The 26,524-nt window shown below is 39.8% G+C and overlaps 1 protein-coding gene and 1 long non-coding RNA gene across 23 annotated transcripts in view; one reads left to right on the top strand and one right to left on the bottom strand.

Moving 5' to 3' along the window:
• LOC309608147 overlaps positions 1-21,007 on the top strand; it is a 36,441-nt gene extending 15,434 nt beyond the window's left edge. Inside the window, exons 1-2 of the long non-coding RNA XR_014232697.1 lie at positions 1-18,878; positions 19,198-21,007. The exon at positions 1-18,878 is cut by the window's left edge and continues 15,434 nt beyond it. This is a non-coding gene — a long non-coding RNA (uncharacterized lncRNA). The remainder of the gene's footprint in view (positions 18,879-19,197) is intronic.
• Positions 1-26,524, bottom strand: part of GRM7 (glutamate metabotropic receptor 7) — a 1,142,612-nt gene that overhangs the window by 134,103 nt on the left and 981,985 nt on the right. The window lies entirely within an intron of this gene.

The raw sequence follows: 26,524 nt of genomic DNA on the forward strand, positions 1-26,524 counted from the left end.
GGCTTTGTCATCTTGCTTTGCATGCAACAGAAACAACCAAATTTCCTTGTCAGTTGCATTATTCTTGATTTGAACTTTCACCAGACCTTCGACATTTGGAAATGGCTAGTAAAAAATTAACCACAGACACTGTAAGTCTCTTCATTTCCCTCTGACTTTTCCCTGAAGGCTTTGCAATCAGCTACAGACCTTCTCAGATCCCCGAGGGGAAGAACTCTATCGGTCTTGGACAGTATCATTAGCACAACTTTCAGACCATACCAAGACTTCCAGAACTCTTTTTAATTAAAAAAAAAAAAAAAGGCAGCTTCATGAGGCTCTTACCCAAGAGTCCAAAAGGAATAAGAATTAATTATCTAGGACTGAATGGACTAATGAGGGAAATTGTATTGTTATTTGTTTGCAATCTTGTTGATGTGGCCTAATGTCCTATTTTTTGAATAGATAAGGCAACTCTTTCTTCCTCCTTAAGCTATCTGTAATAACTCAGAACAGATTTAGTAGGTTCTGCTTTTATAAACTGAAATGAAACATTTGAAATGCTATCTCATTTGCACTTTTTCACTGACTCTCCCACCCCCAATTCAGAAACTCTTAGTGAATTTTCTTACTTTACATAACTGTATCATTATTTGCATAGTAAGAGTTGTCCCCCTTTTTTCCCAAATATATAATAGGAAATACTGGTTATGCAACCAAAGCCTCGCATGGTATATTATATTTGAGGATGATATTTGCTTCATCAGGTATGGCAAGCCACGTTGAAGGAAATAAGATTGACTTTTATGGGGCCCTCACAAGAAAAAGAGTTTGGTACCTGGTTTTAGGGGTCTCAGCATTACAGGTGTTAAGGAATATCACTTTCTGGCAGTCCAAGAATATTGAAATAACTCAGGAAACTCAAGAGAGAAACTTACCCACATTTATAAATACTGGAGGGGAAATCTGGCAGGCTTCCCCTTCAGTATTGGAGTGGCCTCCTAGCCTCAGAATGGCAAATGATAGAGCCTTTAAAGGTCCAATCTGGCATTCCTTATGAACAGTTCTAGCAGAGCGAACTTAAGTTGTTGCAGATAGTAAATTAATACTAGCTGCACCTATGTCAATAACCAGGCCAAACCTCATGAGACCAGTCTTCTTTACAATCAAGAATAATCGGATAAACAGCAAGGTCCTACTGTGTAGCGCTGAGAACTATATTCAATATCCTATGAGAAACCACAGTGGAAAAGAATATTAAAAAAAAGAATGTGTGTGTGTGTGTATATATATACACACACACACACACATATATATGTATAACTGTATCACTTTGCTATACAGCACCAATTAATACAACATTAAAAATCAACTATACTTCAATTAAAAAATAATAATCTTTTTTTGAGATTACTTTGGTCCAAAGGCAGGAAGAATAAGAAAATTGAGAATATGCAAAAAGATGAAAATGTAAAGCTATGCATTTTTTAGAGCAAGCCCTTCTAGGTTACCTGATCTGGCCTTTCACTGCCTTTGAGCTATTTTACACTCTGTAACTTACAGTTAACTAACTGTAATGCAAAATAATTCTTGTTTATAGACAAAGAGAGAAATTCTGTGCAGTATGTCCAGGAGTGCACTTGACATTTGACTTCCCAGGCCCCCATAGCAAAAGCCAATTTTGTGTCTATTTGTACATTCATTTCAACTTTTCTTTATTCCATACAAATTTGTGCCTCTTTGATTTCTCTTTTCAGGTGGTTTTACTATCTGCGTGGAGCCCACATTAACAACGTGATGAGTTATATAATAAAATCTGAAACGTGTACATTAACATTTGTTTAAAATCACTTCCAAAGCTGGATTTTTTTCAATAGTATCAAATTAACTTGCATCCCACCTCCCTGCTTGATTGAAACTCATGACAATACACTACAATATTCAGAAGGAAAATAGACAAAATCCTTTCATTCTAGAACTTATACTCTAAAGGAGGGAGAGGAATGATTAATAAAATAAGTGTATAAATTATATAGTGCACCTGAAGGTGACAGTGCCATGAAGAAAATGAAAGATGCCATCTCTATGAACTGCTATTCTGGAAATTGAACTCACTCGCACAGTTTTTTTCTCTGGGAGGTAACAAAACTTAGAAGGATGATTCTTCAAATCATCCTTCATCAAATAGGATGATTCTAGTCCTATTTCTGGCCTATCAGGGGTTTTGGTCTCTGTGACATGTATCATAACATAATATAAATTTGGGGGCTGAGGGCACTTAGACAAATAAGCAAAAACAACAACTTCCACTACGTGACACACCATTTTAACAAGTGATAACCTGCCTTTCCCCAGATTACAAAAGGCAGCCTCAGACTAGTAGATTTTAGTTCTGATTGGACAGACAGATTTTTTTTTTCCCATTAAATAAATAAAGGTTTTGCACTTGAACAAGTATGTATCCGGGTCTTTGGGAAAGAAATCTGAGCACTTTTGTATCAACTGAAAATAGTCAAGTTTGATTAAAAGGCACATATCTGGGGATTAGAGCCATACTCAGTGGTAGTTGTAACTATTCAGAATTTCCTTCTGAGGTACAGCTGACATCACATTTTTGAAGGAAGTTGGATGTCTGCGATTTTATGTCTCATTTCCCATACAAAGAGTTCACAAGATATCCCCTCTTTTGACAGTAGATGCTTTGCTTATCAGCAAACCTAAGACTTCTAAAAGTTTAACTTACTCACTCATACCCTCCTGCCAACAAGCCTCTGGAAATAGTATAGGAGGCTACAATAATTACTCATAGTTGGTAGTGATGGCAGAATAACCTGATTTTCTACCAGAAACGTCAAAGCACAAAACTTGCAAGCTTCAGAGAATTTCACATTGACTACCAGCCTACCTTAGAGAATTCTAGCTTATAAAAACGTAATTTCTTCTGAAATAACTTTCTTTATTATGACACAGTAGCAGGCAAATTACCTACAACTGCATCTTCATAAAGATTTCTATTCCAAGAGTGGAAATTTCAGAAAATCAATGGAAGGCTAATTATGCATGAGTCGTTCCCTGATGATGAACGCAGGGACGCAGGGGACGGGACTGGAGACACGTGAATTGCTACCTCTGTGAGACAGCATCTCCCCTTCCGGAGGGAGGCGTATGAATCTGTAAATAATCACAGGGAGGAGCACACTGACTTTCACTTCTTTCTTTTTCATCTCTTCTGGAGATGATAATTGGAGGGATGGGTACTGAATGAATATGAAGAATGAAATATGACAAAACAGAAAAGAGCTGCGTTAAATCTTGGTGTTCATTTTGTTTCCTTTCTTTTGCACTGTGAAAAGCCTGATTCAAAATGTGCCACCTGATTGAGAAAAGGGGGGTGCTGCCACTTCCCCCATGTGTCCTTGTGTGAAATTCCACTCCAAAGGCATCAAAAGCAGGGCTGCTTATACACACCATCACTTTTCAGACTGGCTCTCCCCTTATCTTTTTTTCCAAAGATAAGTATTGAACACACATAAAATGACAGTTTTCTTGGTCTGTTAGCGTGTGTCCTCTGATGAGACCTCCTGAAGAGATGCTTGACTCTGCTGGTTGCCCATCAAATATGTTTCCTTTCCTCCTTCTAGCATGATTGATTGTTTATTTTTTTTAATCTGCCCACCTCAGCTACCATGATGGTTACTGACCAGTCTTACCCAACCAACATGTGGCATGACCCTGGCAGCTACTCCTGGTCCAGGGAATGGCATGAATTCTAAATTAGCTTAACAAGACCGATGGGAAGTAGTTATTTCCCGTGAACGGGGACGAGGGTCTCTCTCTTTCCGACTGGACAGCAACAAAGAAGCTGTTACTGGCAGCCTGTTGTGAGCTTGAATGCAGACAGCAGAGCACAAACATGGGAAGAGGCTGAGATCCTGATGGCCCGTGGAGACACTGACCACACAGTACCCGAAGCCTGGCCACCTCTGGACTTCATGAACACACATCTCTTTGGTACTGAAGCCATCTTGAGTCAGATTTCTTTGTGGCCCAAAACATATTAACTATATAAAAGATTTAATGTACCTTTTCTCCAAGAATTCAACTTCAGCAGGTTATATCAAGTAACTAAATTTCTGAATGGTTTTCTTCTCCAACCTTCTATTTTTGCATATTTTTCACTCAGCATGCAATTATTTAGCATGTGTAGTCTGCCAAATACTGTACTTTGATACACAGAGCGAGATACAGCCCCTATTCTACCTAACTTGCGGTTTCATATAGGTGTTCTTAAGCTTTTGGGCACCAAAGTCCTCTCTGGCAGTCTAGGGAAACCTGTGGACCCCTTCTCAGAACACTGTCTTCAGATGCATAGGATAAGATACATAGCACGACAGAAGGAGAAGATATGTTAAAATACAGTTAGGAAAGTGCTTTTAAAACTGTGATATTATCATATATCTGCTTCTCTATTAATGCCTTAGATAACAAGATCAAGATGGCGGGTTTAATAGCCAGCAGAATTACCAAGTAATGATGAACATCAGTGACATACTGAGGTAGCTGTAACAAGTATAATGTGGTCTGAAGACATCTGTGAGTTTTTAACATGTGCAAAGACCCTGTGGCAGGGCAAAACATGGAAGTATTGGGGATTAAAGACCCTGTAGCCGGATCACAGAGAAACAGCAAACGGGTATGAATGAGGTTGCATCGGTGTAGACGGGTTACTTCTCTCTGTCTCTGTCTCTCTCTCTCTCTCTCTCTCACACACACACACACACACACACACACACACACACACACTAAAATAACTATAATAAGGAAATAGCACATGAATTGGCTGAAATAGCACATGAAATGGCAATGAAATAACTATAGAAAGGAAATTGCAGATGCAGCTTTAGAAATGAATGGGTCTATTCATCAATTCAGTTAAACACCAATTTTCCCAGAGACACTATAATCTCTAGTCAATTATAATAAAAAAAAACCTTGATTGAGATGATATGGGCACATTATAAGACATTTTCTCAGTTAAGAATCATAGACTTATGATGATGGTAAGATCCATTTTATGGATGGGGAAACTGATGTCCAGAGAAGAGAGAACACTTGTTGGAAGACACACAGGTAGACAGCTGCAGAGCCGGACCAAGCCCTGGTCCTTTCACCGTCCTCCACTGCTTCAGAACACCCAGCTCAACAGGACAGGCGTAACTAGGTCATTTGTGTTGCTAACCGAGAGCTTTTATTGACAACTAAGAGCTCTAAGGAGAAATTCAAACAATTATCAAAATCTCCACTTGTCCTCCTTTCGACCCCATCTCCCCACCTCAACCCCTGAGATGGAGAATGAGAATTGTAGTTGGTGCGTCTCTCATCTATTCGACACTGTTTTCTGTGATAAAGAAAATCCATCTCCCACTAAATTAAAATTGCTTTTTCATCCTAACCAACACTATACCCCTGGTACACACCAGAATAAAAATAAATTGATTTTTAAGTAGCCACTGGAAGAAACAAACAAAAAGAAGCATAAACATCATGGTGCCATTGTGTGCCTTTTGAACAATTAAACTATGAAAATGGATTCCTTTCCTGGAGACAGCCATTGTAGCTCCACGGTGGCAGCATTTCTGGGCAGTTCATCAGCTTCAGTAAAAACCTCAGTTGTCCAGATATTTTGTAGGACCAATGCTAAAGGACCTGTTTGTTTGAATTTTTGCTAAGGTAATAAAACAGTTGATGAAATACACCACTCTATCATTCAAAAAACGGGAGTGACTTGCAAAGGGCCTGAACAACCTTTATCTCCTCACTAGAAACACATACCCCTGCACATTTGCTAGAACTTTTGAAACTATACCCTTGATGCAATGCATGGGACAAAAAAAAAAAAAAAAGTGAGTCAAAGCGATTTACTCACAGTGTGAGTAAATCCGGCTACTCACCTACCCCAATACTCTTCTCCTCTTCCTTATCTGTGATTTGTCCTGGTCAACTGGAGAGTATGTTGATCCCTGCCCTCGTTTTCCTCCACCCCTGGTACCAGCCAGCATTATAGGATCTGTTGAAAGTTGCAGTTTTAACTTCTAGTGCCAGCCATGGCTCCAGCAAATAACATCCTTTAAAATCTCATGCTCATGGAAACAAACAAACAGAAAAATTGAGCCACACCAAGAAACAAAGCAATTCGAAGCCTTCCTGTGAATACCATCTAACGGATGGAGGCATCATACCCTTCACATACGTCAACAGCCCTAAGGAGCAATGTGCTAAAACCGGTAGAGCCAATTGTAGTCAAGGAAGGTACCTTCCTCGTCCACTGGACTGCAGGGGTGAGCCAACTATAGCCTGTGGGCCACATCGGACCTGCACACAAAGCTAAAAATGTTTTTTTTTTACATTTTTAAAAGGTTGTAAATAACAAATAAGCAAACAATAGCAATCATGTCACTCTTAAAATGGTCCCCTCACTCTTCTGTCTTTTTAAGTTTTCTCTCTCTGCAGTAATCATTGTTTTCACCATACAAACATTCAGAGACACGCTCCCTCAAGCCTATACCATTCTCCACCTACCACTCAGGCCTTTACAGACATACTTGGATTTTTTACAGAATCATTACAGTATTTGGTGGAAAAAAAGGAACAAAAGCAGGACAGGGGAGAGGAAGGGTAAAGGGAAGTATCTGGTAGCTCAGTGTGAGTTGAACAGATTATGTTTACCCTCTGAACCCTTCTCATCACTGATTCGTCTTAAATATCACCTCCTCAGTGAGGCCTTGCATGACCAAATCTGAAGTTGCACTGCTCTCTCCAGCCACCCTCTATTCCCATTCACCAGTTTCTTCAGAACACATGTGACTATCTAAAATTATATGTTCATTTTTCTCCCTCACTAGAATGTAAGTTTCATGAAAACACAAGCCTTGTCAATTTTGAGCACTGTCCCCACAGCCTAGACAGTGCCAGGCACAAAGGTGCTATTCCTAAATACATACTGAAAGAATGAATGAATCAATCAATCAACAACTGACTAAATAGATCATTTCTTTGCAATAAAAGTCAACGGACCATATAAGATGAGAAATTGTGGTCCACATCAGAAACACACACACACACACACACACAGAAAGGAAGGTCAGGAAATAGAAGGCAACTTTACCCCTCCTTCCACAATGATGTTAAATTGACACTTTTAACCCCTTGAGAGGTGAGGCAACTCGCCATCTGCTGGTTTCCCCAGATCATATATCTCATCTTGCTTGCGGTGTGAGAGCCCTGAGCATTGAGGAGAGCCTGCAGAAGCTCCAGCAGAGGCCCAGTGGTGCTCAGGGATGCACCTGGAATCTCCAGTCAGCCCTGGCTGCAGCTCACCTCTGCAACCTGCTTTGGTGTGATATGCTTGTGATGGGTTTCCAGGATGAATACTGCCCAAGGCCAGTCGAGGAGACAGGTTTGAAAGGTTCACCTTTTTGGAAATGAACCCTGATGTTAGTCCAGCCACTTCTATATTTACATAAAAGATGGTGGTAAATAAATGAACTCATTAGAAAACCAAGACAAGGGTAATCGCTCTACCGTAGGCTCTCTGTGAACTGAAAAGATGATGTCTTGGTCATCTCTATTCTCAGTGCCTAGCACAGTGGCAGGACGCAGGGTGCCATTCTCATCACAGGCTGTGTGAATGGCAGCCCCCGGCATTGTGCAGGATACAACTGCAAGGCCCCACGCTGTGGTCCTGATTCACGGCAGACAGCACATCGAGGTGTTCTATAAAATGTGCCTAATGGATTAGGGGGAAGGAACACCTGGGAGGCTCATTTGTTTTCTGGGAACTATCTCAGGTGGCCACCAGGCAGGTGGGAGGGCCTGAAATACCCACATCTTTTCAGAGAGAGGAGGAAAAATTAGGGTGAGGAGCTCTTGCCCACAGGATTTGCCTACTTCAGGGAAGTTGTAGAACCTTGCCTACCTAATTGAGCTGCTAAAATGGGTTCCCCAAAGGTAGGAATGTGTGATGCTTACATTGTGAGTAAATCGCTTTGACTCACTTTTTTTTTCATCCCATGCATTGCATCAAGGGTATAGTTTCAAAAGTTCTAGCAAATGTGCAGGTGATTATGAAACCTCTGTCTGGCCTCTCTGACCCTCCCTTTTCCCCTCTACAGTTTCCTCCTTACAAGCAGTAAAAGCGGTCTTTCTAAAACATGCGTCATATGACATCCTCTGAAGCCTCCTACTGTTACCCATCTTGCTCAGAATGGATTCTAAAGCCCTGGCTCTCTCGCTGACTCCATCTCCTACCTCCATCTTCTACACTCTAGCTTCTGTTTCTCAAACCAATCACACTCTCCACTGAGGGACTTTGCCCATGCTGTTCCCTGTATCATTTCATTTCAGGCAGGTTTCAGGTTGAAGAGCACCTCCTCCAGGAAGCCCTCCCTGACCACCACTATCTAAAACAGTCCCTGACAAAGTCTATTCTACACCCTTCTTTATTTCCCCCATTTCTTCTTATCATCCGTTTATTTGTAGACTGTCTTACTATTCTAACAGAATGTAATTTCCATGAGGCCAGAGAATTGTCTTGTTTTCTGTTTTATCCTCAAAACCTAGAAAAGTACCTGGCACATGGTAGGCTTTCGAAAAATATTTGTGGGACGAATGAAGAATGAATGCTTGAAATTGGAAACTGTCCAAAATAGCCAACTGAATAAACAGAAAATCACAGGAAAACAAGGCTATGAATATGGAACCATTCTCTCACTATCTGCTACTTGATTAAGCTGCACTTAAAAAAAGGCCAAAGAAGAAATCCTGTGGGGCAGTTGCCAGAAGCAATGAGTGCATCAAAATAGTATTTGAAATGCCAAATTGTTATTGTCAAATCAAAGCTGTAGAGATGCTGTTATATTGTATTTAAATTACTGCATAGTTATGGGTGGGAGCCCTAGTGCCTGGTCCCAGGTCTACTCAGGTTTAACTGTTTCTAGACTGAGTTCCAGGGCAGGGTTGGTGCAAGAATTCAGTTTCCTTGTGTTTCCCATCACAAACTGGCTTCTAACGAGCAGTAGGAAAGTGGCATGTGCATAGGTGTGTAAAGGGGTAAGGGAAGATGAAGGTTTTCTTATTTAAAAAAATATGTATATGTATATATATATATGGACCCTTATAAAATTTTAGAAAACGTATTCAAGCTAGACGATGATGATGCTAATACTACAGATAAAAATATCTAAACTTTATTGAGCATTTCATACTTTTAATATGTACAGGCACTGTTTTGAGTATTTCACATGAAAGAAAATGGATGTCAGTTGATCCTTTAAAAATCTAAGTCAAATGATTTTGCTTTCATACAAAACCCTCTAAAGGCTTCCCATCTCATCCAACCTGATTCACATGAATTGATGCTGTGTTCCCTGTCCTTCTATGCCCATCTCCTACTATGAACCTCCTTACAAACACTGCTCTCCCTGTTCTCTCAAACATTCCTGACATCCTTCTGCCTCAGGACCTTTGCACTGTTCTTCCCTGTACCTGGAATGCTCTTCTCCTAGATCTCATAGTTTGCTTCTTGACATCTTTGCTCACAGTTCCATCATCTCAGTGAGGTCTTCTTTGAGTACCTATTCAAAATTGCAAATACTGCCCTCCCGCCCCCCACATCCTGGCACTTTTTTTTACTTTTTTCCATATTATTTGTCATAATCTGACATTCTCTATATGTTTCATATATTTATTTAAAATGTTTCTTCCCTCCATTGGAATGTAGACTGAGATATTAATCTCTTTGGCTTCCTGCTATTTCCTCAGCATATACAACCATGCCTGGTGTGTGTGTGTGTGTGTGTATTTCCATATATATGGAATGTATATATGCATACATATACATACATATATAAAATGAATTAACTAATTCAATTCTTATGATAACCTTTTAAGATAAATATTATCGACATTCTCAATTTGTAAATAAGGAAGTGGACACACAGAAAGGTTAACTAATTAAACCAGGGTAATGATCATAAGAGACTACTATCAACAAGTATACACCAATAAATTGGACAACCTAGAAGAACTGGAAAATTCCGAGAAGCATACACCCTACCAACAATGAATCATGAAGAAATACAAAATCTTAAATGACAAATTACTAGTAAGGAGATCAAATCAATAATCAAAAACCTCACAACAAAGAAAATTCCAGCGCCATATGGCTTCACTGATGAATTCTACAAAACATTTAATGACGAATACATAAAAATCCTTCTCAAACCCCTCAAAAAACTGAAAAGGAGTGAACACTTCCAAACTAATTTTACAAGGCCAGCGTTCCCCTGATGCAAAAACCAGGTAAGGACACTACAAGGAAAGAAAATTAGAGAGCAATATCCCTGATGAACATAAATGCAAAAATCCTTAACAAAATATTAGCAACCAATATTCAACAGTACATGAAAAGGATCACAAACCATGATTAATTGGGATTTATTCCAGGGTTCAACACACACAAATCAATCAATGTGGTATAACACATTAACAAAATGAAGAATAAATATCCCATTATTATCTCAATAAGTATAGAGAAAGCATTCAACAAAATTCAATATCCATTTATGATAAAAAGTCTCAACAAACTAGGTATAGAGAAAACATATCTCAACATAATAAGGCCATAATGACAAGTCCACAACTAATATATGGAAAAAGCTAAAAGCTTTTCCTCTAGTATCAGAAACAAGACAACGATGTCCACTGTCACCACATTTATCCAACATAGCATAGGAAGCCCTGGCCAAGAAATTAGGCAACATAAATAAATAAAAGGCAGTCAATTTGGAAAGGAAGAAATAACTACCTCTATATGCAGATGACATTATATTACAGAAAATCCTCAAGACTCCACCAAAAAACTATTAGAACAAAAAAACTAATTTAGTAAAGTTGCAGGATACAAAATCAATGTACAAAAATTAGCTGCATTTCTATATACTACCATCAAACTATCAGAAATAGATATTAAGAAAACAATCCACTTACAACTGCATGGAAAAAAAAAATACCTAGGGATAAATTTAACCAAGTAGGTAAAAAATCTGTACACTGAAAACTATAAGATTTTAATAAAAGAAACTGAAGAATACACAAATAAATGGAAAGCTCTTTCGTACTCATGGCTGGAAGAATTAATATTGTTAAAATGTCCATACTACCCAAAGCAATCTACAGATTCAATGCAATCCCTATCAAAGTTTCAATGACATTTTTTCACAGAAATAGAAACAACAATCCTAAAATTTTATGGAACCACAAAAGACGCTGAATAGCCAAAGCAATCTTGAGAAAGATGAACAAAACTGGAGGCATCACACTGCCTGCTTTCAAACTACATTACAAAGCTACAGTAATCAGAACAGTAGGATACTGGCAGAAAAACAGACACATAGATCAATAGAACAGAATAGAGAGTCCAAAAATAAACCCACATACACATGGTCAATTCATTTATGACAAAGGAGCCAATGGGGACAGGATAGTCTCTTTAACTAAATGGTGTTGGGAAAACTGGACAGCCATATACAAAAGAATGAAACTGGATTCCTATCTTACATTGTAAACAAAAATCAGCTCAAACTGGGAAAACACTAGAGCTTAAGACCTGAAACCATAAAGCTTCCAGAAGAAAACAGGAGGTAAGCTCCTTGACATCTGTACTGGCAATGATTATTTTGCATTTGACTTCAACTACGAAGGCAACAAAAGCAAAAATAAACAAGTGGGACTACATCAAGCTAAAAAACTTCTGCACAGCAAAGGAAACCATCAACAAAACGAAAAACAACTTTTGTAATGGGAGAAAATCATATATAAGAAGTTAAAATCCAAAATATATAAAGAACTCATACAATTCAATAGCCAAAAAAAACCAAAACCAAAACAAACCCAAACAATCTCATTAAAAAATGAGCAGAGGAACTGAATAGACATTTTTCCAAAGAAGGTATACAAATGACCGACAGGATAATGGAAAGGAGCTTGACATTACAAATCATCAGGGGAATGCAAATCAAAACTACAATGAAATATCACCTCGCATCTGTTAGAATGCCTAGTATCAAAAAGACAACAGATAACAAGTGTTGGTGAGAACGTGGGGAAAAGGGAACACTTGTGCACTGTTGGTGGGAATGTTAACTGGTACACCCACTATGGAAAACAGTATGGAGGGTCCTCAAAAAATTAAAAATAGAACTACCATATAATCCAGCAATTCCACTTCTGGGAATATATCTAAAGGAAACAAAATCAATATTTTGAACAGGTACCTGCACCCCATGTTCATGAGAGCGTTATTTACGATAGCTAAGTCATGGAAACAACCTAAGTGTCCATCAGTAGATGAACGGATAAAGAAGGTTTTATATATATATATTTATATAAGCATACATATGTATGCATATATGAAAAAGAAAAAATATGTGAACAAAATAGCCGTTAAAAGAAGGAAATCCTGCCATTGCTGACAACATGGATGGACCTTGAGGGCATTACGCTAAGTGAAATAAGTCAGTCAGAGAAAGCCAACAATCTCTTGTAGGATCTCTCTTATATGTGGAATCTAAAAAAAAAAGAACTGAAAGAGACAACAGATTGGTGATTGCCAGAAGTGGTGGGGAGTGAATTGAGTGAAGATGATCAAAAGCTATAAACTTCCATTTATAACATAAATAATTTCTGGTATGTAATATACAGCATGGTGACTATAGTTAACAATACTCTACTGCATATTTGAAAGTTGCTAAGAGACTACATCTTTAAAGTTCTTATCATAAGAAAAGAGAAAACTTGTAACTATTTTAAGCAATGGATATTAACTAAACTGATTGTGGTAATCATTCTGCAATATATACATATGTCAAATCATTCACGTTCTGCACCTTAAACTAATATAATGATATATGTCAATTCTATCTCAATAAAACTGGAAAAAATTTAAAATTAAAAAAAAAGTTTTTAAATAATCCAGATTAATAAAAAAAAATATTTGATCAGTTTAGACATCCATTTGTAGTTCATAAGAATATCCATTTTTCCATGCCCTCACCATCATGTGTATTTTTGGATTTTTTCGTCAGCTTTACTCTTCTGAAGACTGAAAATAGTTTGTGAGATGGGACACTTTTATAAATTCAATGGTAATCAATTTCAATAAATCACTTTCCCAATCAATTCCTTCAGTTTAGAAAGCCCTTCTCTGTCCAACAATGCTTAGTAATCCTTGAAGATTTGCTTTGTCTGTGTCGTCTTCATGCGTATAATTCCTCCAGCAAATTCTCTCTCTCATTTCTCACTATAAACCTACTTTCCTATGGTTTTATATTTTAGTGATTTTTCACAGATATTAGTTTACATGGCTCTCTCCACTTCTAAACTGTTTATTTAGGGGAGGGGCTATATCTCACTCCAAAACAGATTCATTCATTTGTTCATTCATTAATTCATTCAACCCACAGGGATTCATTGAGTGTTCACTAGGGCCAGTCACCATTTGGGGTCCTAGGGATCCAGAAAAGAACCAGACAAACCAAGTGTATGGGTGAAAAACACATGAACAAAACAATAGCTGACATTAGGTACTGATGAATGCTAGGACGAAACAGAAAGTAACTGGGATGGAGAGAGCTTGGATGGAGAGTTAAAAGACCCCTCTGATATGAGTCTGTAAGCTGGGAGCTGAGTAATGAAAAAAGGCAGCATGAGAAGTTCTCGGTGACAGCATCCTTGACAGAGGGCACATCTGTGCAGAGGTCCTGGGAAGGAAATGGTCTCAGTATGTTAAGGGAAGAAATAATTTCAGCAAGACCAAAGGGAAATCACTGAGCATGAGATGCACAGGAAACAAGGATCCAAGAGATAGGAAAGCACCAGATCATCTAAGGCAAGGACATCAAACTTCTTTGGTCAAGATCCAGATTATAAATATTTTCGGCTTTGCAGGCCATACTATCTCTGCCACATCTACTCAAGTCTGTCCTTGTAGAATAAAAGCAGCCATAGGGAGTATGTAAATTAATAAACATGGCTGTGTTCCAATAAAACTTTACTTATAAAAACAAGCAGCTAGCAAGAGGGAAGAGATATGGGAACATATGTATATGTATAACTGATTCACTTTGTTATAAAGCAGAAACTAACACACCATTGTAAAGCAATTATACTTCAATAAAGATGTTTAAAAAAAAAAAAACAAAAAAACAAGCAGCTGGTTGGATTTGGCTCACAGGCCATAGTCTATGACCTTGATCTAAGTCTCACAGGCTCTAAGGACGTGCTTAAATACTATTCTAATTTTGATGGTGGCAGGGAGGTAATAATAATAAATTATTATTACCAATGGGAAGCCACTGGAGAATTTTTCTTTTAAAAAGGAAAGATAAGATCCCCTGTTGGTGGGGTCTCTGGGCCTAGCATGTTACAGGCACTTAAAAATGGATTGCTAAATAGCAGAGACCATTCTAAAAGAAAAGGAAACTATTTTAAAATCCTCTCTCCTAGAATATCTAGCTCAGAGGTAGTAGGCACTGGAGGGGAAAAAAAGATGGTGCCATTATGGGGAAAAAAAACTTTCATATTTGCTGTTTCCGTACATCTAGTAACCTGTTTTTTTCAGACCTGTGAAACGGGAGGCATTGGATCAACAAACTGACTGTTGGTTATAAGCCAAGCAATCAACTGGAGCATACAGCTGGATGGAATGCACAGGCACGTTAGAGAGACGATTTTCAATTTTAGGTACCTGAGGACCCGTTACAGACATTGATGCTTCTGTATCAGGCAGACCGACTGCCAGCATCACCATTAAGAAATCTTTTCCTTACATTTTCTTTTTGTGACAGCTGTAGTGGGAAACTGGATTTCTATGACAAAATGAAACGATAGTCCCTTCCATTTCCCAGAGCTTTTTATTGGGATTGAAAATTTAACGAGCTTGCTTACAAATCATCCACACAGCTCTTAACCCCGGAATCAGATGGTGAAGTCTCCTTCTCTTACGTAGGTCTTCCTAGAGTGTTTAGTTCAACTCCTGTGTCAGCAGTTTGCCTCTGTTTGTTGTTTATAAGCTTTTGTGCCATATTTTCAACAGTGGAAAATCTGAAGATTTTGAGCCCATTTCCCACTACAATATAACTGAGTAATGTCCCAATTTCAAAACTATTACAAAAATGCCAAAGTCCTATACACTTAGCTCTACCCCTGTCCACCCAGCAATGATTCTGGGAAAAGGGGATTAAAAATTAAATTAAATTTCACTACACAAATGAAAACATGTGGGTGGTTCCTTGCCTCTAGTTAAATTTCTTAAAATAGAATTGCACAACATACTTCTAGATCTCAAGATCTGGAACATTAAACAAGGAGATAATGACCTGATTACTGGGTTAAAACTAAGCACCTCATTCATCTGGCACATGATCGAGCACCAGGCAGCAGCCCTCACCACATCTACAGGGTAATTTGGCCATGGCATCCCAACCTAGTCACTTTGACAGGGCATTGGGAAGGTTACTGGAGAAACACAATGGAACTGGTCGAATTGGAAGACAGATTTAGCCAGCGTACATATCCAGTCTTGGATGCTAAAACCCGATCACGACAAACTGATCTGGGGCTTTGGGTCTGTTACCCAGAATCTCCCAGGTGTGAAAAACTGACTCCTTATATATAAATCAAGCCTCTTTGGAAACAGTTTTAGCTTCTTGGAAGTAAGAAATCAGAAAAGTAAGATCACTGCTTCAAAGTTCAGAGTGAAGATTGGAGAGCCTGTGGTACAGGAAAGAAAATAGGACTTTTTGTTTCATCATTTAATTGTCTACCAATGGATTTTTACTGATGACCCAGTGTGCCTGAGGTTCCTCCTTCACGTATATAAAGACTTTTGAAACCTCAAGGAATTGCTAATTGAGTGGCACGGGCGTGTCCTTTAAATTCCTTGCCACACTGTGCTCTCAGCCTTGCCCTACAATTGCTCTGTTGACTACGTGTGGCCCCCTCTCTTCTCAGATATCCTTATGTGCCTGAGATGTGAATGGGAAAATGTCACTTTTATTCAATCAGAGTTGAGAAATTCCACATGAGCCCTCCTCCAAGTCTGTAACTGGATTATCATTTATTTGAGACCGTTTGCTTCCTGATGCACTGACTTCCCAATGGCTTTATGTCCCAACCCAGGCAGACCTGGAGAGTCAACTGTAGTGCTGAGTGGGGGTAGAGGGCTACCAAAGGCACAGGCTAACAAGCTGGGCTCTCAGAGGGTGGGAACTCTATAGCAGACAACATGCACCCTGATTCTCAAGACAAAGGGCCAATCAGCTGAGGACAGCTTTATTCATTAGGAACTGCTTCCGGTTCAAAAGCCCCCATCACCTTTGGAAAAAGAGGGAATGGTGGCAACACAGTGAGAACACCCAAAACACGGGGAAATGTGTATAGACAGTATTTCTACTATATAGATACTCTTCAAAACAAACTTTTACTAATACCCATAATATATATCAACTACTGAATACTATCGGTTGCAGTTTCACCTGCAGGTCCCTGTCTTTACCTGGGGAGAGAGAGTGTAGATTGGAGGCAGTGTTTCAAAGTCTCCTCCCCACCAACCATCCTACGAGACAGGGGAGTGAGCAGAATTGGAATTCCCAAGTCCATCTAACGTTCTTTGGTGTGGGAGGTTTGCTGGCCTCTTCACCAAAAGGGAAGAGAAGGAAAGTACAGCTGGCTACCAGCTCTGATCCAAGTTTTTCATCCAACAGACTGTTTTCACTCTTCCTCACCCCTCAGGTTGCATACTATCATGGATCTAAAAGTCTGGTTATAGGAAAAAATCCATTTAAATCATTACTGGTAACCACTGTCTGTCTGCCCAGGACAGAACTCCACATATTAACTGTAAAATGTTCTGCACCCAGTTCCAACATATGGGACTTCTTTTCCCCCAGCAGTCTGACACCTGCCGGATATCCTACAAATCAACTCAGTTCTGATACTATGGAAGATAGCATCATATTCTAGGTTAAGGGCTCAGTCCCATGAGACTGCACCCCCGACTGCACTTCACATGCCAACTGCTTGTCCCGGTTGTCACCCGTGCTTCTGACCTACTGGCTATACACTGGAGGTCCCAGCAGCCCCCTCCTTGGGATTATTTTGCTGGAGTGGCTCACAGAACTCAGGAACATTAACTAATTAGACGACTGTTGTGTTGTTTTGTTTTGTTTTTATAAAACAATATAAATCAGGAGTGGCCAGAGGGAAGATATGTACACGTCACAGGTATGGGGAAAGGGTATGGAAAACGCTCTTGGAGCACGCTGCTCTCCCCAGTCCTCCAAGTGCTCACCAACCCAGAAGTTCTCCAAACCCCATCCTTTTGGGATTTTATGGAGGCTGCATTAACTAGGCGCGAAAGATTAAATCATTGGTCAATGCTGATTGACCCAGAGGTCAGGGGTGGAAATAGAAGTTGTAACTCTAATCACAAGCCTGGCTCCTGGCAACCTCTCCTGGAGGCCCAAAAGGTACTTCATTAACATAACAAAAGACACCTTTACAGCTCTCCTAGCTTAGGAAATTCCAAGGGTTTCAGTAGCTCCATGCCAGAAATGGAATGAAGATCAGATATACATTTCTTATTATAAATCACAATATTACAACTATCATGCAAACCATTACTCATAAGCCATGAGTAATCTTTCTAAAACATAAATCCAACAGCATCACACCCCTGCCCTAAAACTCACTGAAGCTCACTACCCGCTTCCTTAAAAAACAAGGTCAAGCATACAGGCTCCTCTAAGATTTCACCTCTACCCACCTCTCCAGAGTTAGCTCTTGCTTTCCCTCTACGCCACACTACAGCCTCTACTTACAGTTTCCCCAAATGCATGACTATTTCACCTTCTGTTCACCCTCCTGCCTTGACTTAGACAGAAATTTTTGCTAAGGGGAGCCTAGGATGGAAGGTTATGGTTCTCCTTTATTGAGCATTTACCATTTGCCAGAGAATGTGTGAGGTGCTCTCTATACTCTCATTTATACAATTCTAGTTTTATTTCCGATGCAATTTCTTGTGTCAGCACTGTGCAAATAGGCCAATAGGTATAAGAACACTTAATTTTTTTTTTTTTTTTGGCTGCATTGGGTCTTTGTTGCTGCGTGCGGGCTTTCTCTAGTTGTGGCCAGAGGGGGATACTCTTCGTTGCGGTGCGCGGGCTTCTCACTGCGGTGGCTTCTCTTGTTGTGGAGCATGGGCTCTAGGCGCGCGGGCTTCAGCAGTTGTGGCTCGCGGGCTCTAGAGCACAGGGTCAGTAGTTGTGGCGCACGGGCTTTGTTGCTCCACGGCTTGTGGGATCTTCCCGGACCAGGGCTCGAACCCGTGTCCCCTGCATCGACAGGCGGATTCTTAACCACTGCGTCACCAGGGAAGTCCCAGAACACTTAATTATTAAGTTTCAAGAAAAAGGAGGATGACGAGAAGGGTTTCTGTGCAAAGCAATTTTTAAAGGCTTTATTGATGTATAATTGATGCATAATAAACTGCACACATTTGAAGTGTGCAATTTGATGAGCTCTGACATATATACACACACATGCTTGAAACCATCACCATAATCAAGAAAGTGAACACGTACATCACCCTCCAAATTTCCTTGTGCTCCTTTGTCATTCTTCAGCACCACCCCCAGCCTAAAACTGATCTGCTTTCTGTTACTATAGATTAATTTGGATATTAAAAAGAATTCGATATAAATGGAATCATACCTATACACTCTTTTTTGATCTGCATTCTTTCACTCAGAGTAATTACTTATGATTTATCCATGCTGTGGGACGTATCAATACTCTGATGCTTTTTTTTTTTTTTTTTTTTAAATATTTATTTATTTATTTATTTATGGCTGTGTTGGGTCTTCGTTTCTGTGCGAGGGCTTTCTCTAGTTGTGGCAAGCAGGGGCCACTCTTCATTGCGGTGCGCGGGCCTCTCACTATCGTGGCCTCTCTTGTTGCGGAGCACAGGCTCCAGAATGCGCAGGCTCAGTAATTGTGGCTCACGGGCCTAGTTGCTCCGTGGCATGTGGGATCTTCCCAGACCAGGGCTCGAACCCATATCCCCTGCATTGGCAGGCGGATTCTCAACCACTGCGCCACCAGGGAAGCCCACTCTGATGCTTTCTACTGCACAGTAGTATTCCATTTTATGAAGAGACTGTAATTTGCATATCCATTCACCTATTGATGGGCACTTGGATTGTTTCCAGTTTTGGACTATGAAAAATAAATCTACAGGGCTTCCCTGGTGGCACAGTGGTTAAGAATCCGCCTGCCAATGCAGGGGACACGGGTTCGAGCCCTGGTCCGGGAAGATCCCACATGCCGCGGAGCAACGAAGCCCGTGCACCACAGCTACTGAGCCCACATGCCACAACTACTGAAGCCTGTGCACTTAGAGCCTGTGCTCCGCAGCAAGAGAAGCCACTGCAATAAGAAGCCCACGCACCGCAACGAAGAGTAGCCACAACTAGAGAGCCTGCACACAGCCAAAAATAAAAATAAATTAATTAAAAAATAATAATAAAATAAATATTTTTACAAAAATAATAAATAAATCTACAAAAAAATTGACGTGCAAGTCTGTGTATGGACATATTCTTTCATATCTCACGGGTAAAGACAGAGGACGAATGGCTAGAGTAGTACGGTAGGTGCACGCTTTTCATTTTAAGAACCTGCCAAACTGTTTTCCAAAGTGACTATACTATCTTTGACACTTCCACCAGCAGAGTATGAGAGTACCCATTGTCCCACATCCTCACCAGTACCTGGTATCATCAGTCTTTTAAATGTTGTGCTAAACAAGTTAGAGAACTCATTTGCTCTTAAACAAACATAGAAGAAGGAATAATTATACCCAATGTGCAGATGAAAAACCCTAGGACCAAAAAGGTTAAATGACACACCCAAAATGTGCAAATTCCAAAAGGTGATTAGATTCAGAGCACCATAAGATGAAGGGGTAGGGAGGAATGGCCTTCTAGGACCAGAGGGCAACTGGGACCTGAAAGAAATGCTCGTGAGACCAGTACGTATTATGAACTACAGTACAGGGATCTCCAGCCCCCAAGGCTGGATTTGGCAATCCTCTGACTGCTGCTCATCAGTAAACTATGTTTCATTACGATTTCCTGCGCTTTGAGAAGAGTTGTTTGTGAAAATGATGGGTGGTCTCTGATGGTCTTAGAAATGCCGAAGAACAGAGATTTGTCTCATTATCCTCATACTAGTTATAAAGGTGAGGTCTGGGTCCTGGTGACTAGGTCTTTTGGTGGCTGACGTCTCAAAATGAAAGACATCTAATGGGAAAACTGGGCTCCAGGGAACACACTATGGGGGGCAGGTTCAACACTCTTGTTAAGTCTTCTTTTTAGCAGAAATATTTTTCTTGAGTACCTCTCTGTTCAAACCTTGAATGGTTGGGGTCTTGAATGGTTTTAATGTAGTAAGTTATTTCCTTATTAGTTCTAGCTCAATTCAGTTTTACACAGGCTCTTGGGTTTTACCCGTTGAACTACCTTTTCTGGCTAAAGGAAAGGACTGAGATGGTGAAGGCTCCAATTATCCTAGGTGACAGCACTTGAAATTAGCTGATGCATCATGAAGGGAGCAAAGAGGACTGTACTATTCCAAGCCATTGGCTAATGCCAGATGTGCAAACAGCTGGCTTCAGAGGGCTGTTTGGAGAGAAGCTCAGCTATCACCAAGGTCACAGCAGGAAGCAGAAAAGAGATGGTTTCACAAGATTTTGATAAAAATTTGAACAGACAAAATTAAATAGCAGAAGTAATGCCTCAACCACCAGTATGCATGCCCATCACAGTGTGGCTGAACAAATGGCCTCAGCATCGCCTATGCCCTGGGACGTTTCTCTCCACTGTGTTTAGATGCAAGGCGAAGGTCTTAGTAAGCATTCCAGAAGGGAAAAGAAGAATTTTTATTTTTAAAAATGTTTGTGTTTGTGTGTGTACTTATACGTCTAGAGGTAGAGCCATCAGACCATTGACGATGACTGTCTCTAGAGGATGGGATAACAGGAGTCCTTTCTTTCCTCACTTAGTTGCCGTTTGAAAAAAGATTAAATAGTGGGCAACGTTACTTGCAAAACCCACAAAATAGAAAAAAAAAAATCCGTATCTCTGATTTCAGCAATAAAGCAGAGTCACACAAAAAGGAAGATAAGACATAGCCTGTTCGCCTATTCTTTTAATGTTCAAAACGTTCAAAACAGCTTTCAGACCTGCTTTATCTTTTCTAGTCCTTCAGGCTTTCTTCGAGGCAATGCCATCCTTTGATCCATCGACGACAAGAGCTACTTAACTAGTTCTCTAGTTGCTTCACCTTGGCTCGTCCTCCATCCTCAAGTACTATCCCTGGGATTCACTTTCCAAGATATCCTATGCTCACATTCCTCCCACACTTGGAAACTTCTGTTGGATCTCCAGAGCTTCAAAGAGAAAGTCCAAACACAGCTACTCTTCCGCTGCATCGTTAGCTCCGTTATCTCTGAGTCCAGGCCCCCAAAACCGGAGAGGGGGCGGGACTGCACCACAGGGGAGACCACGCATAATTCAACATATGCATAAGGGGATGATTCATCCTAAGAAAGAACAGCGGGTGTTTCGGCTTACACGCTCTAGTATTTAAAATTAACTCGGCCCACCCCTTAGGAAAGAGGCGATTCTTGCCAAAAGTTTGATTTGGGAATGAAATGTGGGGTTCACGTCGTTTCAAAATTTGCCCTCAGAATGAGGTTTTCTTAAAAACCTCTCAGGTTTGCAAGAGTCAAAATCACCTAAGCACAATGTCGTCTCCTCAGTCCACGTACTGTATGTTGAAAACAGCATCCCCCTACTTTTTCACATGTGATAGAATTTCTTAATGGATTGTCTTAGCACTTCCTCTGCCTGTTCACTTCCGGTCGCTTGTTGCATTTTCCATGAAGCTTAAGTGGAGGTCCCTTTCTCTGTGTGTCCATCCTGCATTCTTTGTGTGACGAGTGTAGCTTATCTCACACCAGGTGATATTTCTTTGAAGGCCTGTGTGGACCACTAGCTTTCAGTTCCTGTCTGACAAGGATGGTGCCTTCTTTACATCTACATCACAGCCCTTCCCAGAGCCCTAGGGGCACAGTAGGTGTTGCACAATTGTTAATTCAATTGCTGAAAGACCAGGAGAAAATTTTAATCAAATCAAATAGCGCAGAAGCATTAACCAATATATTACTTCCAAAGAGAACTAGGTCTTTTCCTTCCTGTACGTCTTTGGACAATTAAAAAAAAAAAAAAAAAAGATGTGTGATCAGAGACAAAATAAAGCCTAATTCAAACACACCCCATTTCTCTGACTATTCTTTACCTTTAAGCAGATTAATCTTAACAAAAGCTGTTCAAGGACTTCAGTACAGTGACAACAAACAGCTGCATGGGAAGAGATACCGAGAGTCATTCATTGAAACCCAACACTACATCAGAAATGACACATGGATTTCAAATTCCTTTCAGTTCTGATTTACTGGTAGTGGTTGCCGAGAAAGACTATGATGATAAAGATTTCAAGACCACACCGGGGTTCAGGGGAAGCTTGCCATTGGTCATTAGTGATGTCTGCCTCAGGCATGGATTAGGGAATGTTTCCCTCCCTGCCAAATATTTCTGATCCTTAATATTAGTCCTAGGCTGGTTTTGCTTTGTGTTTAGATTCTGGGGAGCTACTACTATAACTGGAAGATCAAAAGATCTTGGCATATAGTCCCAGCCCTTCAAGAAATACTCCGGGGGAACATTCCTACCCGCCTGCCCTCTTGCTATCTCTGGTTCCAGGGCCAGTGCCTTGGTTCTGGCTTTTCAGGTCTCTGGTCCAAACTTTGAAGTTGACACTTTATTCAGACCTTTTGACTCTAGACTTTGTCTTTGATCATGGATAGTATCCTTCTGATCTCTTGGTTTCTTGTGGATCTTCCAGTTGTTTGGGATGAGAATTAATTTATCCCCAAAGTCTCTTAAATTAGAAATCAGGAAATATTTAGAGAATGTCTTTTGTGGATTAGAAAGAAAATATTTAGGCAGTTTTGAGAAGCACCCTTGGTTTCCACTGGTGTTTTGCCAGCATGCTTGTTTAAAAAATCTAGAGCTTTATGCTCATCCTAGCCCTACTGAGCCAGCTGGGGTGGGTGGACATGTGATATTTTTTAAAACAAATTTCTCCAGGGATTACCACAGACACAATTTTGAACCACTCAGTTAAAAACGCTGAGCTGGTGCAGAGATTGCCAACAATGGCCCTAATTCTGTCATTTAGTGGAATATGCTTCAGCGAAAACCAAAGAATCCTGTTATTTAAGTATTGAAATCCACCCTGGTTCTGTTCTGATATGTGCACAAGAGAGGTTTGTGGGTCATATTACAGAAAACATAACTCTTTTCCTTCAAGACTTTTTTTTCCTTCAAGACTTCAAGACTCTTTTTCCAGCATTTTTCAGAAATGCTGACCAGAAAATGCCTCCATTTTTTTTCTTCCTCCTCTTCTCACCAACCCATCCCCTGCCCCATCCAAGCAAACACACGTGCACAGAGGGAAAGACCTCTGAGACCCTCTGATCCTTTCCCTTTTATACAAAGGTCTACTTTGCCTTTGTAGAAACGGTACAAAGCTTGTCTCCCTGTCCATGTGTAAGAAATGATATATTGGCTTACCCAGAAAGTCCTCCAGACAACAACAGGCTAAAAACAATTGAATAAACATAGCATCTATAGGGATTCCCAGATTTGAGCAGCATAACCTGTATCCTCCCTACCTGGCTGCATGAAAAACTCTTTGTAAAGATACACCCATGAGTCAAGCCCTTGTTTTCCATGAAAACAATCCAGTCCTCCAACAGATTGTGCCAGTATATAGCAATAGGATATTATAGCACTTCACCAGACAAGCAAGCAATTGCCGTGCTGTCATTCTACCATTTGTGGTGTCTCCTTGAATCATTTCAGTCACATAAATATAATTCCTAAGATAAGGAATCGTTATCATATGCCTAGAGTTTCCCTCTTCCATCCCTGGCCACATCCAAGATCCTCATTCCAGAAGTCACAGGGTTAGCAATGATAAAACAAGATAATAGTAATATCCTCTTGCATCCTCCATAACAAAAGCAAAAATAAACTTCATGAGGGTTGATGTTTTGCAAGACAATAAGGAACATTTCTCATACCTTATGCTGTGTTAATGAACTCAACTGATGAGAAATTTCACAAAGAAATTCTCATATAATCAAAACAAATTCAATATCCTGAAACAGTAAATATTACTGAACTCACTGCTTAATTTTTCTTTTTCTGTGTGTCTTGTAACAATGGAATTCTTCCAGCTGAAACACTTCGACTCTTAAATCTAAACAAAAATGGAAGGGTGATGATTTTTTATGTGTTAGGTTGGCAATAATGCCTTTTGCTGTGATATCTTTTTGCATTTTGTAATTTGCTGCCTTTCACAATTTAAATTCCATGGTTTCACCAGTCCCTCCCATCAGGAAACTTACACAAGCCTCTTAGATAGCCTCATCCACCAGAAGGCAGACAGCAGAAGCAAGAAGAACTACAATCCTGCAACCTGTGGAACAAAAACCACATTCACAGAAAGATAGACAAGATGAAAAGGCATCAGATGAAGGAACAAGATAAAACCCCAGAAAAACAACTAAATGAAGTGGAGAGAGGCAACCTTCCAGAGAAAGAATTCAGAATAATGATAGTGAAGATGATCCAGGACCTCGGAAAAACAATGGAGGCAAAGATCGAGAAGATGCAAGAAATGTTTAACAAAGACCTAGAAGAATTAAAGAACAAACAAACAGAGATGAACAATACAATAACTGAAATGAAAACTACACTAGATGGAATCAATAGCAGAATTGATTCTTCTGAGGCAGAAGAACGGATAAGTGACCTGGAAGACAGAATGGTGGAATTCACTGCTGCGGAACAGAATAAAGAAAAAAGAATGAAAAGCAACAAAGACAGCCTAAGAGACCTCTGGGACAACATTAAAGACAAGAACATTCGCATTATAGGGGTCCCAGAAGGAGAAGAGAGAGAGAAAGGACCCGAGAAAATGTTTGAAGAGATTATAGTCAAAAACTTCCCTAACATGGGAAAGGAAATAGCCACCCAAGTCCAGGAAGCACAGAGAGTCCCATACAGGATAAACCCAAGGAGAAACACGCCGAGACACATAGTAATCAAATTGGCAAAAATTAAAGACAAAGAAAAATTCTTGAAAGCAGCAAGGGAAAAATGACAAATAACATACAAGGGAACTCCCATAAGGTTAACAGCTGATTTCTCAGCAGAAACTCTACAAGCCAGAAGGGAGTGGCATGATATACTTAAAGTGATGAAAAGGAAGAACCTACAACCAAGATTACGCTAGCCGGCAAGGATCTCATTCAGATTTGATGGAGAAATAAAAAGCTTTACAGACAAGCAAAAGCTAAGAGAATTCAGCACCACCAAACCAGCTCTACAACAAATGCTAAAGGAACTTCTCTAAGTGGGAAACACAAGAGAAGAAAAGGACCTACAAAAACAAACCCAAAACAATTAAGAAAATGGTCATAGGAACATACATATCGATAATTACCTTAAACATGAATGGATTAAATGCCCCAACCAAAAGACATAGACTGGCTGAATGGATACAAAAACAAGACCCATATATATGCTGTCTACAAGAGACCCACTTCAGACCTAGGGACACATACAGACTGAAAGTGAGGGGATGGAAAAATATATTCCATGCAAATGGAAATCAAAAGAAAGCTGGAGTAGCAATACTCATATCAGATAAAATAGACTTGAAAATAAAGAATGTTATAAGAGACAAGGAAGGACACTACATAATGATCAAGGGAGCAATCCAAGAAGAAGATATAACAATTATAAATATATATGCACCCAACATAGGAGCACCTCAATACGTAAGGCAACTGCTAACAGCTATAAAAGAGGAAATTGACAGTAACACAATCATATTGGGGGACTTGAACACCTCACTTACACCAATGGACAGATCATCCAAAATGAAAATAAATAAGGAAACAGAAGCTTTAAATGACACAATAGACCAGAGAGATTTAATTGATATTTATAGGACATTCCATCCAAAAACAGCAGATTACACGTTCTTCTCAAGTGCACATGGAACATTCTCCAGGATAGATCACATCTTGGGTCACAAATCAAGCCTCAGTAAATTTAAGAAAATTGAAATCATATCAAGCATCTTTTCTGACCACAATGCTATGAGATTAGAAATGAATTACAGGGAAAAAAACGTAAAAAAGACAAACACATGGAGGCTAAACAATATGTTACTAAATAACCAAGAGATCACTGAAGAAATCAAAGAGGAAATCAGAAAATACCTAGAGATA

This window comes from Balaenoptera borealis (genome assembly GCF_965194805.1).
Source record: "Balaenoptera borealis genome assembly, chromosome: 12".
NCBI lineage: Eukaryota > Metazoa > Chordata > Mammalia > Artiodactyla > Balaenopteridae > Balaenoptera > Balaenoptera borealis.